This window comes from Mesoplodon bidens (genome assembly GCF_964165515.1).
Source record: "Mesoplodon bidens genome assembly, chromosome: 1".
Classification (NCBI taxonomy): Eukaryota; Metazoa; Chordata; class Mammalia; order Artiodactyla; family Ziphiidae; genus Mesoplodon; species Mesoplodon bidens.
The window spans coordinates 67,157,575-67,172,200 of NC_138176.1; positions in this window are offsets into that span (position 1 = coordinate 67,157,575).

The following is a 14,626-nucleotide window of genomic DNA, read 5'->3' on the forward strand; positions in this document are numbered from 1 at the left end:
TAAATATGATTAACACTGCTGTACATTATATGTGAAAGTTGTTAAGAGAGTAAGTCCATAAGATTTCTCATCAAGAACCTATTTTTTCCTGTTTCTTTAATATTGAATCCATATGAGAAAATGGATGTTCAATAAACTTATTATGGTAATCATTTCATGAGGTATATAAGTCAGATCATTATTCTGTGCACCTTAAACTGACAATGTTATTTGTCAATTATATCTCAATAAAACTGGAAGAAACATTAATTAATTAATACCTGAGAAGGAAAAAGAATACTAACTTTATTAGAATGATCTTGATATAAGAATAATATTCATTATTCAAATATTCATTTTATCTTAGTTTTGTCAGTCAGTTTGACTATTTAAAAAACAATGCTATTTGATAACTGACATAAAATAATTCTAATTTTTATATTTTACATATGTTGAAATATATATTTCAGATGAAAAATTATTAACATTTGCTAACTTTGGATAAATTTACATTTTATTTTTAGATAGAAAATTACTGTCAAAATAAAAAAATATGTAAAAATCTTGATTATACAGCATGGTGATGTCACTGGAATAAAGGTAATTAAAATAAATTATTAAATAAATATATAATAATTTATTAATTATATTGATCCTTATTTAATCAAATCATCCAAACATTATCATTACATCAATACAACACCCAGACATAAAAAATAGTAATTAAATTTGGTCTTTTGATATTTTTGGACTTCTGTTGACTTGCAATTATATAAAACCTATAAATGTGTTTTTCTTTTGAAGGTATCTTTGTCAATATAAGAGTACATAGCATATGTGTTCATTATGCTTGATTTATGATGGTCAACCATTTAAATATATGGTAAGTGGGTAAAGACCTTTTCACTTGAATGGGTTGAGATCCAGGTCAGAATATCAGCAGCACCATGTTTTCCTGGTTGTTTGGGCTCAGATAATTAAATCTAATCTTCTGTATCCAATTTTCTTTTCTTCACAGTTGAGTATCAATCATCAGCTACATCATAAGGTTTCTGTGCTGATTATGTGAGTCAATGTGTACAAAAGTGTCCAGCATAATACTTGGCTTATGGTTATTTCTACCCTTAAACATTTTGTATGACCTGAACCCCAAAACAATGAGTTTGATTTTATTAAGTTCTACTTATATTCCTCTTCAATAGATGATGAAATAGAGGTTCATAGGAGATGGTATCTACTGACCATCACAAAGTTAGTGAATGAAGAATTTGGGGTCATCATGCATGACATAACAGAAAAATGGGGGGAAAAAAGGATGTATGGTTTTTGGGGTCAGAGATCCAGTTTTAAATCCCACCTTGACCTCTTACTGACTATGTGTTCTTGAACAACTGTCAACTGGGGTTAGCAGTAGCTGTCTAAAATTTGTGAGGAATAAATAAAGTAACATAAAAGATCACATAGATGTATGTTATTTATTTGGTTTCAAATCTTATGTCTCTAAATTTACTTTTCTTGCATTCAAAACATACTTTTTAGAATTGAGAATATTTTTTTCAAATAAAATTTCATGTGGAACTCCAATAATATTAATATATGACACATGAAGAACAGCTTTGGGTGAAATAGAGCAAAGGGGCCCAGTGTATTGGAATGTCACTTCTTTCCCTTATTCTCTATAAACATGGCAACTCCTAAGGCACTTTCTTTAAACTTTAGGGCCCCAGGAAACAAGGTTTGAAATAAATGCCCTAAAACCATCTTACTGCTTACATCACTGCATATATCTACATAAGAAAGCATCTGCAGTGTTAGCTTTTTGCACGAAGCAGCTCCGACAGCCCAAGTGGAGAATTTTCCATCTGCCTCTGTTGGCTGACGTTGCCACTTCTGAGCATTATGAAAACATCTCCCCACAATGCCTCCCACTTGTCTTTCCTCTCCCTGTCTTGTTTCAAGGATGGGCCAGTAGAGCAGACATCACTGTGACCTTGACTTACCTAGACTCAATCTCTCATTCACAGGGAAACATTCTGAGACTCTTCGTAGGTCAAACGGATGGCCAGATGTATGCCAACCCTTTAAATGACAGCTGGAGTTACTTGAATTTGCTAACACTAGGGTTGTATTTTACACACCTGCAGTTTTCCTGAAGTTTTTAGACAAGCCTAGATTTTGCCAATGCGGCATTTTTCAATAACAATGTATTTCTCTGACAGTCCCATAGAAAACCAGTGGAGCTTGGCACCTTTCAAATCTGATATTCCCATTGGCTTTCACACAGATGTCTGTCATTGCAGCTTCTATGCTGGGGGTTCAGGAAATGTACAAGGTTTGGAAGACTGCACTGTGTCAGTCATCTACATAAATCAGATCATGACACTCTGCTGCTTATACTCCCTGATGGTCTCCCATCATACTCAGAACTATTCATCCTGTCTTAAAAAAAACCTTGCCTGAGCTTAACCCTCCCTACGTCTACAAAATCTAATAACACGGTTCTCCTCTCTAACTCTGCCTGATCCTCAAATGACCCACTTTCTGTCCTGTTGCCACCCAGAGCTTATTTCTGTAGCAGCAAAGATTTGGGGCTAACTTTTCTCTGTTTAGAATCTTCCTCCTCCTGACTTCACATGGTTGTTCCTTCATGCCATTCAGATTTCTGTTGAAATAACACCTCCTCAAAGAAATCTTCAGACTACCTAATCTAAATTAGCTACTGAAAAACTCTCTATCACATAATGTTATGATAATTTTCTGCAAGCATTTAGCCATACCTCTTCAATTTTAAAAATCATTACATCATAGTTTGTGTGTATGTGTATTTATCTCTCATTTTGGAATGCAAATTCCATGACTGTAGAAAACTTCTCTGCTTTTTTCACCACCAAATCTCCAGCATGTAAAGCAGAGCTTGGCACATAGTAGATATTCAATAAAGTTTTTTTTAGTTGTTGTTTAATTTACTGCTTAGACTCCCAACTGTTCAGTGACCTTATTCCCATAAAGTCATATCTTTTGCTTCAATATTAAATTGGACAGGGGAGACACAATGCAACATGAGTTCACCCAATCTTCTTTGATATTCTTTCTATCTGGACACACAAGATAAATAATACCAATCAGATCTTTGTGGTTAGGCAGAGTTCTATGACTTGTTCTGGATAATGCAAAGCGAGTGGAAATGACCTGCATCAAAATGTGTTAAGGCATTTTGGTAAGTTCCTTACCATTCTCCTATCTGTTTCTTTACTTTGGGCTTTGACCAGAGGCTGTGTGCCCAGATGGTAGTCATGCAAGATGGAAGCAACCTGCATCTGTGAGTCATCACACAGAATGTAGCTACCATGGACGTTAATCCACCAAGACTTAGTATGAGTGAAATATAAGCTTTACTGTGTTCAGTTTGTTATTCCAGCAGAAGCCCAGCCTATCCTGAGTAATGTGTCAGTGCAGAATGGAAGGAATATGGGCTCAAGAGCTACCAGAGTTAAAACCAGTTAAATCACTTGATCTTTTTAAGCCTCTATGAAATGGAGATAAAATGTCTAATTTACATGAGTGCTATTAGGTAAAAATACACATAAGTACTTGGGACATGTAAGAATTCATTAAAATTTAGCTTAGAATTAAGTTGTCCAGAAACAGATATTTGCCTATTCTCTGAGTCTGAAGGACTCTCCTCCTTCCATCCTAGCCTGGGCATGATGAAGAACACCTATTTTATTGATATTCATCACCCATGTAATCTTACAGGTAAGGTTGTCCATACTTTCAGGTGTCAAGAATTGTTCTAGGAATAAAAGTGTTAATAAAACACCTTTTCCTTCCAAAACACTTCTTACTTCAATAATGATGATGGACACATACATAGATAAATTTGATGAGTTATGACAAAGATAATAAACATTATGACAAAAGACTCCATCCAAATGGAGGAGGTAAAATTTAAGCTGCGTCTTGAAGTGTAAGGAGAAATTTGTGAGAGGTTTTGCTGCTGCTGCCCTTCTAACCCAAGCTCCCTCTCCCTTTGCTTTGGCTGATAAGCTCTTTTGAAGAACACTGCAATTCTACAGACATCACTCCAGAGGAAGTGACTTCAAACTCACTTAAGATGAGGCAGCTGCCTTGGGAATCTGTACACTAGCCCTTTCTAATTTTCATTCTCAGTGGTCATAGGGGCTAAGACAAGTCCTTCTCAACAGACTAAAACCCAAGCTCAAAACTACCCTCTACTCTCACACTATGGTCTGGTCACTTCTTTTACAATGATGATAACCTGCTCAGGGTAAATTCCCTGAACTTCTCTCTCCTGATCATACACTAAGAACCCTTTATCCTGAATTCAAAGGACTACATGAGGTAATCCCCTCTTACCACCTTCCTCCACACTCAACAGGTCCCATCTCCCAGAGATGTGACATAGGTTCACAAAGGGAATGTGAACTTTGTAATCACTCAGAAGTAGATCTGAATATCGGCTGCACGATTTGAAGCTTTTTGTCTTCATTTTTCAGTTTACACACTAATAAAATAAGGAAAATAATACCTGGAAAGCAAAATTTTGGAATTTATATTTATTGAGGAAACATTTGTCACAGAGTAAGTATTTCATTCTGTGAAACTTTTATTTCCAATCTCTTTTTCATGGATACTCTCACTTATTTTACTCTTGATTCAAATTAAAAAAAAATCTTTCATCTCTTGATTCAGGGATTAATCTCTCCCCTTTTTGACATTACTTTTTTTTCCTAACTCATTCAACTCAAGCTTACAATATTCTATTAAAAATATAAAGTCAAACTCAAATCGAACTAAAACAAACAAGCAAAGAGACATCCTTCTACAGATGCTGCCTGTCATCAAGCACTATTTTTAAATTTTTTTAAAGATGTATGCCCTCAAGTCTCCTTGTATTTACCTTGCTTTAATTCATTAATTAATTCTGTCCCTAAACAAATATTAACCATCTGCTCTCTGCCAGTCACCATAGTAGGTCTTGGAGGGTACAAGCATGATTGCTGTCCACTAAATGCTGGACATTTAGTTAACAAAAAAGTCTAACTATACTCTGTGATATAACAGAGGTATATATAATTGCTATAGAAGTAGAGAAGGGGAGTCATCAACTCTTCTGGAATGTCAAGGAAGGCTTCCTCGTTGAGATGATATTTGAAGTGAAGTGAGTCATAAAGATAATGAAGAGAGGTTTCTTAGGCATGAGGAAGAGAGGACATTTCAAGAGGAGGAAAAAAAAAACTTTGACTAGAGCTCTTGGCTATAAGAAATGGACTTAGATTGTAATATTAAAAAATGAATAGATTTGGGAAATATTTAACAGGCTAATTAACCTGACTTTAAATAAGTTGGTAGGAGACAAGGAGCTAGGAAGGATTACTCCTAGATTTCTGCTCTGGTAGAGTTATGTTCTGAGATAAGAAAACACTGGAAGAAGAATATGTTTTTTGGGGGGACTACTCTAAGTTCAATTATAGACATGTTGATTTTGAGAAGCCTTTCATCCAAGTGGATAATTCAAGTAGAACATTGGATATACAGAGTTCAGATGAAAAGTTTGGACTGATAACATACATTTAGGAATCTTCACCAAAAACAGTTTCAAATTAAAACAGTTAGGGGAAGAATATTTCCAAGTAAAGACTATGGCATGAGAAATGGGTCTAGTGTCAGCACTAAAGAAGTTCCTCATCTAATATATGAAGGAGAATAAACCAGGAAAGAAGATTAAGAGGTAATTGGTAAACATAGGAGAGAAACCATTTGGTTTCAAAACTAGAGAAGTACAGAGTTCACGAAGGAATGTCAGTCACATGCTGAAAATCACTAATAACCTGAGTTAACTGGGAAGCAATGAGATTCCTTAGATTAGTGGTATGGGGATTATTACAGGCTTGACATGGGAGGTTGAGTAGAGAAGGTAGAAGCCAAATTTGATTGAGAGGAGAAGTGAAAAGGGAGACCTAGAAACAGAAAATGTAGGGTGTGGAATGTAATATAAGAGATTTAGAGGCAAGAACAAAGTTGAGAAAAAAATGGACCCATGGTAGAAATGGTCCCAGATGCCCATGCCGTGCATGACTGCTTTCTTCTCTGGGTCTGGCTTTGCACCTGTTTAGCTCTTCCCAGTTAGAAGCTTTCTCCAGAACCCTTTTTGCCACTTATCTGACCAGCTTGTTGGAACTGAACATATATGAATCACAGAGGTCAGGCCAGAGCATTTTATCTCCTTCACTCCTTTCAACTTAAAACTTCACCCCAGTACAGAGCTCTTCTGTGATCTTGAGGGTTTCTTTTGGTTCTTAATCCATTTGGGAACAATCCTTCTCACTACATCCATTGTGAAGAAAACAATCTTGAACTTCTCCAGGGAAATCAGAGCCTGTGACCAACACATGTTAGGCCTCTCAAATCTCAGAATTAAGTAAATTGATAAGTAATACTATTTTATTCTGTCCCTTCAAAAAAAAAAAAAAAGGTCATGTGTCTACAAACAGTTATTATCAGATATCAAGGACTTTGATCCCCTAAAGAAAACTTCTAAGTAAAAGTTAGTGAAAAAAACTTTCCTCATTAGGAAAGTTTAGACAGTAAGTGTCCATTGAGTAACTCTAGATGGTTATTTAATACTCCTTATTTATAAGGGTGATTCTGCGACTCCCTTAGGGAGAGATTTTGGGTAAATCACTCTGCCTAGAGACCTCGTTTTCATCTGCAAATGCAGTTAGGTTAAATTATTTTTCCCAGCAGTAGAGTTTTACAATGTATTACTTTTACTCTTTACAGTTAGAACAGATGCAAAGTCTTCATTCTATGTTTCCAATTTTGTTCCTTAATAAAATAGGGATTAAGAGGGTTACAGGTTTGTGTTAAGTACATTCCACAAGGAAGCTATAAAAGGGTTAAACAGATAGTTACTTGTGACACTAATGCAGTAACCGTACTTTGCTCTGATTCTGAAATGGAAGGAAGCCATGGGTATCCAAAAAAAAAGAGGAGAAAATAACTCCCTCCTGAAGGCAGCTATTCTGGGAACCTGGTGAGCTCACATCAGGCATCATCCTGACCCTCCAATCAAGAGAGAACTTCAAAGAAGGTAGGTCAGCTACCACCCACCTGACTGCAGTCTCTGAGGGAGTTAGGAGCTAACTCAAGGAGAATGTACTAATGAGTGTAATCTGTCCTGACTTTGCAGGAGGCTGAAGTGATCGCTTCCTGGGAGTGAAGGTTACATAACAGTACAGCTGCATTGATGAGACTAGAGGAGAGACAGCACTTCCAACTTGCTAAGGAGTTGGGTAATACTGATCAAAAATAGTAGGTGTTAATGACATAAATAATTCCAATATTGATTCCTGACTCTAACTTAAAAAAAAAGCCATTGCTTTATTCTTCTTATTTGATTTGGTATAGCAACACAAAGAACATAGCAGCATGATACCAGCCATAGAGGAAAGAGGATGAGTCTACCTTGTAGGTTAAGAGTAAGTTAGCTTGAGTTCAAAGGCAGTCTCCATCTCTGAAGAAGTGGAAGATTTACTAACTTTTTGCTAACTTTCCTAGTGTTATTTTCCTCATCTTCAAAAGGGACCATGATAGTGACTAATTCTCATGTTATTATAAGAATAAATAAGAATTTAAAAAAGCAAATGTAAAGAAGTTGTACTGTACCTAACATATCCTATATTAGCTATTATTGTTATCTCTGCATTTAGAATATCTGTCAAAGTCTTCATTTACTTCTAAAATATTCGTTTCTAAAAGGCTGTATAATTTGTTAAGTAACAAAGTTGTGTTAATGTTTATATAACATAGACAGGTCCCCAAACCTAAGAGTTAACATTGGCTATAACAATAGAACCCTTAATGAAGGGGAAGTCACTGAGACAAATGTTCCTATTTGTTTTCAACACTGTCCAGGACAGAAAATATCACATCTTATGAAAATAAGTAGCCCCTCTATGACAGCAAGTCTGTCCATGTGGTAGAAATAGACACAGTAATCCTTTGCATCTTAGTAACATTCACAGTTTAATCTATCCCATCTCAATAACATCCAACTAATGGATGATCCAACTAAGTGGCTCTGCTCTGGCTCAAGGCTCATTTAAAAAGAAAAAAAAGAACTTTTCTGATTATAAATTTATCTCTGGTATGGATTTGTCAACAGAGAACAAATACATTGACCAGAAAACAGTATTCGATAACTTACCTGTTACATTCTATTTCTCATCATAATTTAGCAAATTTATATTCTGGTTTACATATGAGTGTTTTGTAAGAAATTAAAATGACGTGTTTCATTTTCAGGTAAGCTACTGACATTTTTAGCCCACATAGTTAATAAGGATTCCCGGGAAATCAATGACATTTCCAAATTACATCATTGGCACCTCTCCCTGATGACTAGCCATACTTCTCCAGGCAATGTCCTACTGTAAGAGTCCTTCCAAATTGGAAGAAAAGTCTCTAGTCATAGCATGTATTAAATAACACTACAATAGCCATTTGGTGACCCAAAAAACTTACTTTCAGGATCTGAATGCAACCATTCTTGAAAATAAATGTTGTTGCTTGATAGAACTCCTGCTTCCATACTTTCTTTCCTTCTCCACTCTTCTGAAAGCTTCTCTTTTCTCCTGCTCTATCCTCAGAGTTGAGTTTCCTCATGGGAAATGCAACTACAGAACCATTAGATGGCTTGAGTCAGAATGGACCAGAATGATGAGGCCAGAGCCCAGCTTCCTACTCTGATCCACTCCTTCTTGGAGCTGTAATGGCACAATGTCAGAATGGAGCATGCCTAAAGATTGGGGTTCCTTTCATTTTCTCTCCAGTGCTATTTTAATGCATATTTCACTCTGCTCTGAATTTCCCAGCTAAAAAAATATCAGGACAAAGAGCAATTTCCAAATGAGATTATGTGATATCAAACATATACTAAACTGGTCCTTGCGACTCTGATGGAGCACATTCACTTGTTTGTGTAGTTTGCATTTTTGCTTGCATGTCTGTTAGTATGGACAGTGTGTGTATGAGTTTTGGAAGGTATGATTATTTATCTTCAAATAACATAAATATTATTCAACAGCAATTTTCATACTACCTTTTCTATATATCTTCACTTCCTCATTTATAAATTGGTAATACTAGCAACAATGTCTGCCTGGGTTTGTTAGGAGAATTAATGAGATAATATATCTAAAGTGCTCAGAGCAGTGCTAGGCAGGTATGAATTCCACCCTTCTGCAAAATGCCAGTTTAGCAGTTATAGCATTTAGTATCATTTACCTTTTCATCTAGTACTATTTATGTCATAGCATTTAGTACCATTTGCCTTTTCTTTTCATTATGACATGACACCTGATACAGTCACTTCTTGTCACTCTCTACTGCCCATAATTTACCACATTTTTCTTCATTACATTTATCATCCTCTAAGGTGCTTTATAACTCAATTTTTAATTTCCTTCCTTACCCACTAGATTATGGCTTTAATCAGGTGGAACCATTGGTCTTCATTGTTCACTGCTGTACCTCCAGTGTAGGACAGTGTCTGGTCCATCATAGGTACCCAATAACTACTACTTGGATGAATGACAAAAGACCAGGTGAGCACAATGAAGTAGGTGGAGAAGAGCTTATTTTCTCCATTTTGCAGCAGAAGAAGGTGAATCCCTAAGAGGTACTACTTACCCCAAACCACACAGTTAGTTAGAAACTCCTGGAGCCATTTGTAGAAATCTTGGTAATGTATTTCAGCAAAGACTCTGAAGGAAGAAAACATCTTTTATCATCAGTAGGATTCTGAGGTTGGTCAGAATCTAGAGTAAAAGGGACAAGGAGGAGAGAAGCAGTTTAGGGAGAGAAAATTCCCTTGAAAGACTGAGGCTAGGACAGGTGGCAGAGAATCTTGACTTGCAGTCTGGAAGGCTTGAAATGTATCAAAGAGGCAACCAGAGCTATTAAATGTATAGGAAGATGTCAATGGCATAGTCAGGTCAAGCTTTATGATTTCTGTATTAAAATTATTTTATCTATTCTCTGCCAGTGTACTTATAACAATGTGATTGGGGGGAAGAATTTTTAGGGTTTATACAAATACATACTATGGGATCTATAACAATCTCACAACTCTGACCTTCTTCCACCACATGACACACTAAAAAGAATGTGTTCCTGACATGTGACCTGGGCACAGCAAGTCCTAGACCCTTCTAGTAGCTGAGCATGAGATCCTTAAGCAGTTGATATTCTGGCCACTGTTAGGACTTTTATTTGAAAAAGCCCAAACTTCTTCCTGAGGAATGTAATGTAATTTATGATCTGGCTGTTTCCTGCTTCCAAAGGTTTGTATATCATTGCACCAAGCCCTTGCACATATGAACACCTGTGCCCTGTGCCCATCATAGTGAATTAACGACAGTTTCTGAGATACCTGAACTCTTTTATCACCACCCTGCCTTTTCCCCTGTTTCTATGGAGCTTAGAACACACAAAATATTTAACATAGCAGCTAAATCACAACGAGTGCTGAAAAAATTAGATATTACATTGTATTATATTTTATCATATATAAATATATAACATATATATATATATATACATGCATATTTCAGAAGTCTCATTTTTTCTTGGCCAGTCCCCCTGCCCTCATCTCTGTGTCCTGAACCCACTGTCACAGATTTCATTCCCATTACCTGGGATGTTTTTCATATTTTGTATCTGTGCTTCTCTCCCACAGTGTTCTGCCTGGGTACTGGCTCTATCTCCTTCATCTCCGTATCTCCGATCTCTACCAGCACTTGGCATGCAGCCAATGCTCAAATGTAATTATACACTAAGGAATACATACAAATAAATGCAAAGCCAAAAGGACCTCTGTCTCTGGAAATGTCCAGAGGTTTTCTTTGTCAGACCTTCAAACCATGGAGTTTTCTTCAGGCTTTGTAATGTATTTCATTATAATTTGTTTGAGGGGCCTATTACAATATATCCTTGAAATCTTCTTACTTTTTGAAAAAAAAGCAGAGCCAGTTCTGACACTTTAAAAATTCTGTACAGGGCTGGCAATCAGACTTCTTCAGCCTCTTTGCTTTGCGGCCAACAGACAACTTTTTTCCTCTCTCAGAGCTTGGCTTGACATATTCATCACCTAGAGAGGATGCATACTCCTCAGAAATATTGAAATGACTTTAAATTGTTCTTGGAATTTGTGCAATTGAGTCTTCTGTGTTGCTTATAAAATGAAGTCTTCTGAAATTGCATTAATGTTCACCAGAAACCTCATTGCTTGTGTCAATTCATCCCCCCTCAAGAGCTGAGCCATACTTCTAGGCTACTTCACACCTCTGAGATATCTCATTTCAATTGCCAGAGTTGGTCCCACCTCAGAACTTCTGGGAAAACTCAGCATCCACCATATCATCTCCAATAAATTCTTAGAGCATGTAATATAAGGTTATGAGATGGCATTAAATTGCCTAGAAACACACACACATACAAGAACCCCTTGTGCAGTTCTTTACCAGAAAACTTGAGAGAACATATGCTTTCTTTTGTCTCTTCCTCTTCTTCCTAATCCTTCCATGTGACCCTTTGGAAGAACATGACTCTTTTATGGTTCTTCTAACCCCCTCCTAATGAAAAGTAGAAAGCAGATTGTAGTTATTCATCAATCATACTATTCTGACAACTAGAGCTGTCCAAAGATAGAAAGTCACCTCTGAAGGATGTCTCCCAGTGACCTCAACTTTTCTATTCCAATCCATGTATAATGCAGTTGCCCTTTGATCACTCTTCTGCAATTTCACTAATTTTATTGGACCAGCTATTGATGGAGGTGAGAGAATAAATTAGGATGTATTGAATATCAGCTAATTTCCAGACCAGGTTCTGGATGTATGTATGGAAATAAGCATACATAGTAAAATTTCATTTCATAATGAGCATTTTTAAAGTAATATTGTTATCATCTTCGTATTTCATATGGGAAAACAGGGCTCAAAGAGATCCAGAGATTTCTGTGAGCCTAAGGACTGACAGTTAGTAAATGGTAAAACTAAAATTACAAGCCCTGAGCCATATGACTCAGTAGCCTGTGCTCTTTCACGAAACACTTTTTTCCATCCTACTCACATCTCATTTATGCTTATAGATTCCCCAGTGGCCAGCACATGGTGTGCTCTTGTCAAATATTTGTTTACTGAATTAAATTATACTAAAGATAGCATGAATATGACAAACTGAACATTATTGTTCCAGTTTGCTGGAGACTGAGGGGTTTTCTGGACTTGGGACTTTCAGAACTAAAAGCAGGAAAGTTGGTTACTCTAACTAACATTGATATACATAGAACATGATATACTGCTTTACCCAGAAACACATTTATATCCATTATTGTTCTATCAATGTCTTATTTCACAATAGGTATGAGAAAAGTAATGGAACATAATAGATTAGTGGATGTCAAGTGCTTGCCTTAAAAGTAAAAAGTTTCACCCTAGTTATAACAACTTAGAAAATTATCTTTCTTTCTATGATTTGCAATTCTGTTTAAGAATATAACACATCTATTTGTCTCCCTACCTAGACATATATTACATATATACTTTTTTCAAACTGTTTTCTGTTAATCACAATTTACAGTATGATCAGAAATAATCTGTACAAGAGGTCACAAAAAAAGAAAACTACAGGCCAATATCACTGATGAACATAGATGCAAAAATCCTCAAGAAAAAACTAGCAAAGAGAATCCAGCAGCATATTAAAAGGAGCATACACCATGATCAAGTGGGGTTTACCCCAGGAATGCAAGGATTCTTCAATATATGCAAATAAATCAATGAGATACACCATGTTAACAAATTGAAGGAAAAAAAGCATATGATAATTTCAATAGAGGCAGAAAAATCTTTAAACAAAATTGAACACCCATTTATGATAAAAACTCTGTAGAAAGTAGGCATAAAGGAAACTTACCTCAACATAATAAAGGTCATATATGACAAACCTATAGTCAACATAGTCCTCAGTGGTGAAAAACCGAAACCATTTCCTCCAAAAACAGGAACAAGACAAGGTTGCCCACTCTTACCACTATTATTCAACATAGTTTTGGAAGTTTCAGCCACAACAATCAGAGAAGAAAAAGAAATAAAAGGAATCTAAATTGGAAAAGCAAAAGTAAAACTGTCACTGTTTGCAGATGACATGATACTATACATAGAGAATCCTAAAGTTGCTACCAGAAAACTACTAGAGCTAATCAATGAATGTGGTAAAGCAGCAGGATACAAAATTAATGCACAGAAATCTCTTGCATTCCTATACACTAATGATGAAAAAATCTGAAAGAGAAATTAAGGAAACACTCCCATTTACCATTGCAAGAAAAAGAATAAAATACCTAGGAATAAATCTACCTAAGGAGACAAAAAACCTGTATGCAGAACACTATAAGACACTGATGAAAGAAGTTAAAGAAGTTAAAGATGATACAAACATCTATTTATATGGAGAGATATACCATGTTCTTGGATTGGAAGAATCAACATTGTGAGAATGGCTATACTACCCAAAGCAACTTACAAATTCAATGCAATCCCTATGAAACTACCAATGGCAGTTTTCACAATATTAGAACAAAAAAAGTTCACAATTTGTATGGAAACACAAAAGACCCCGAATAGCCAAAGCAATCTTGAGAAAGAAAAACTGAGCTGGAGGAATCAGGCTCCCTGACTTCAGACTACACTACAAAGTTAAAGTAATCAAGACACAGTGGTACTGGCAAAAAAAACAGACATATAGATCAATGGAACTGGATAGAAAGCCCAGAGGTAAACCCACAAACATATGGTCACCTTATCTTTGGTAAAGGAGACAAGAATATACAATGTAGAAAAGACAGCCTCTTCAATAGTGGTGCTGGGAAAACTGGACAGCTACATGTAAAAGAATGAAATTAGAACACTCCCTAACACCATACACAAAAATAAACTTGAAATGATTAAAAACCTAAATGTAAGGTCGGACACTATAAAACTCTTAGAGGAAAACACAGGCAGCACACTCTATGACATAAATCATAGCAAGATCCTTTTTGACCCATCTCCTAGAGAAATGGAAATAAAAACAAAAATAAACAAATGAGACCTAAGGAAACTTAAAGGAAGGAAAACATAAACAAGACGAAAAGACAGCCCTCAGAATGGGAGAAAATATTTGCAAATGAAGTAACTGACAAAGGATTAGTCTCCAAGATATAGGAGCAGCTCATGAACCTCAATACCAAAAAACAAAAAACCCGATACAAAAATGGGCCAAAGACCTAAATAGACATTTCTCCAAAAAAGATATACAGATGGCCCACAAGCATATGAAAGAATGTTCATCATCACTAATCATTAGAGAAATGCAAATCAAACTTACAATGAGGTATCACCTCACACTTGTCAGAATGGCCATCATCAAAAAATTTACACACAATAAATGGTGGAGAGAGTGTTGAGAAAAGGGAACCCTCTTGCACTGTTGATGGGAGTGTAAATTGATACAGCCACTATGGAGACCAGTGTGGAGGTTCCTTAAAAAACTAAAAATAGAACTACCAAATGACCCAGAA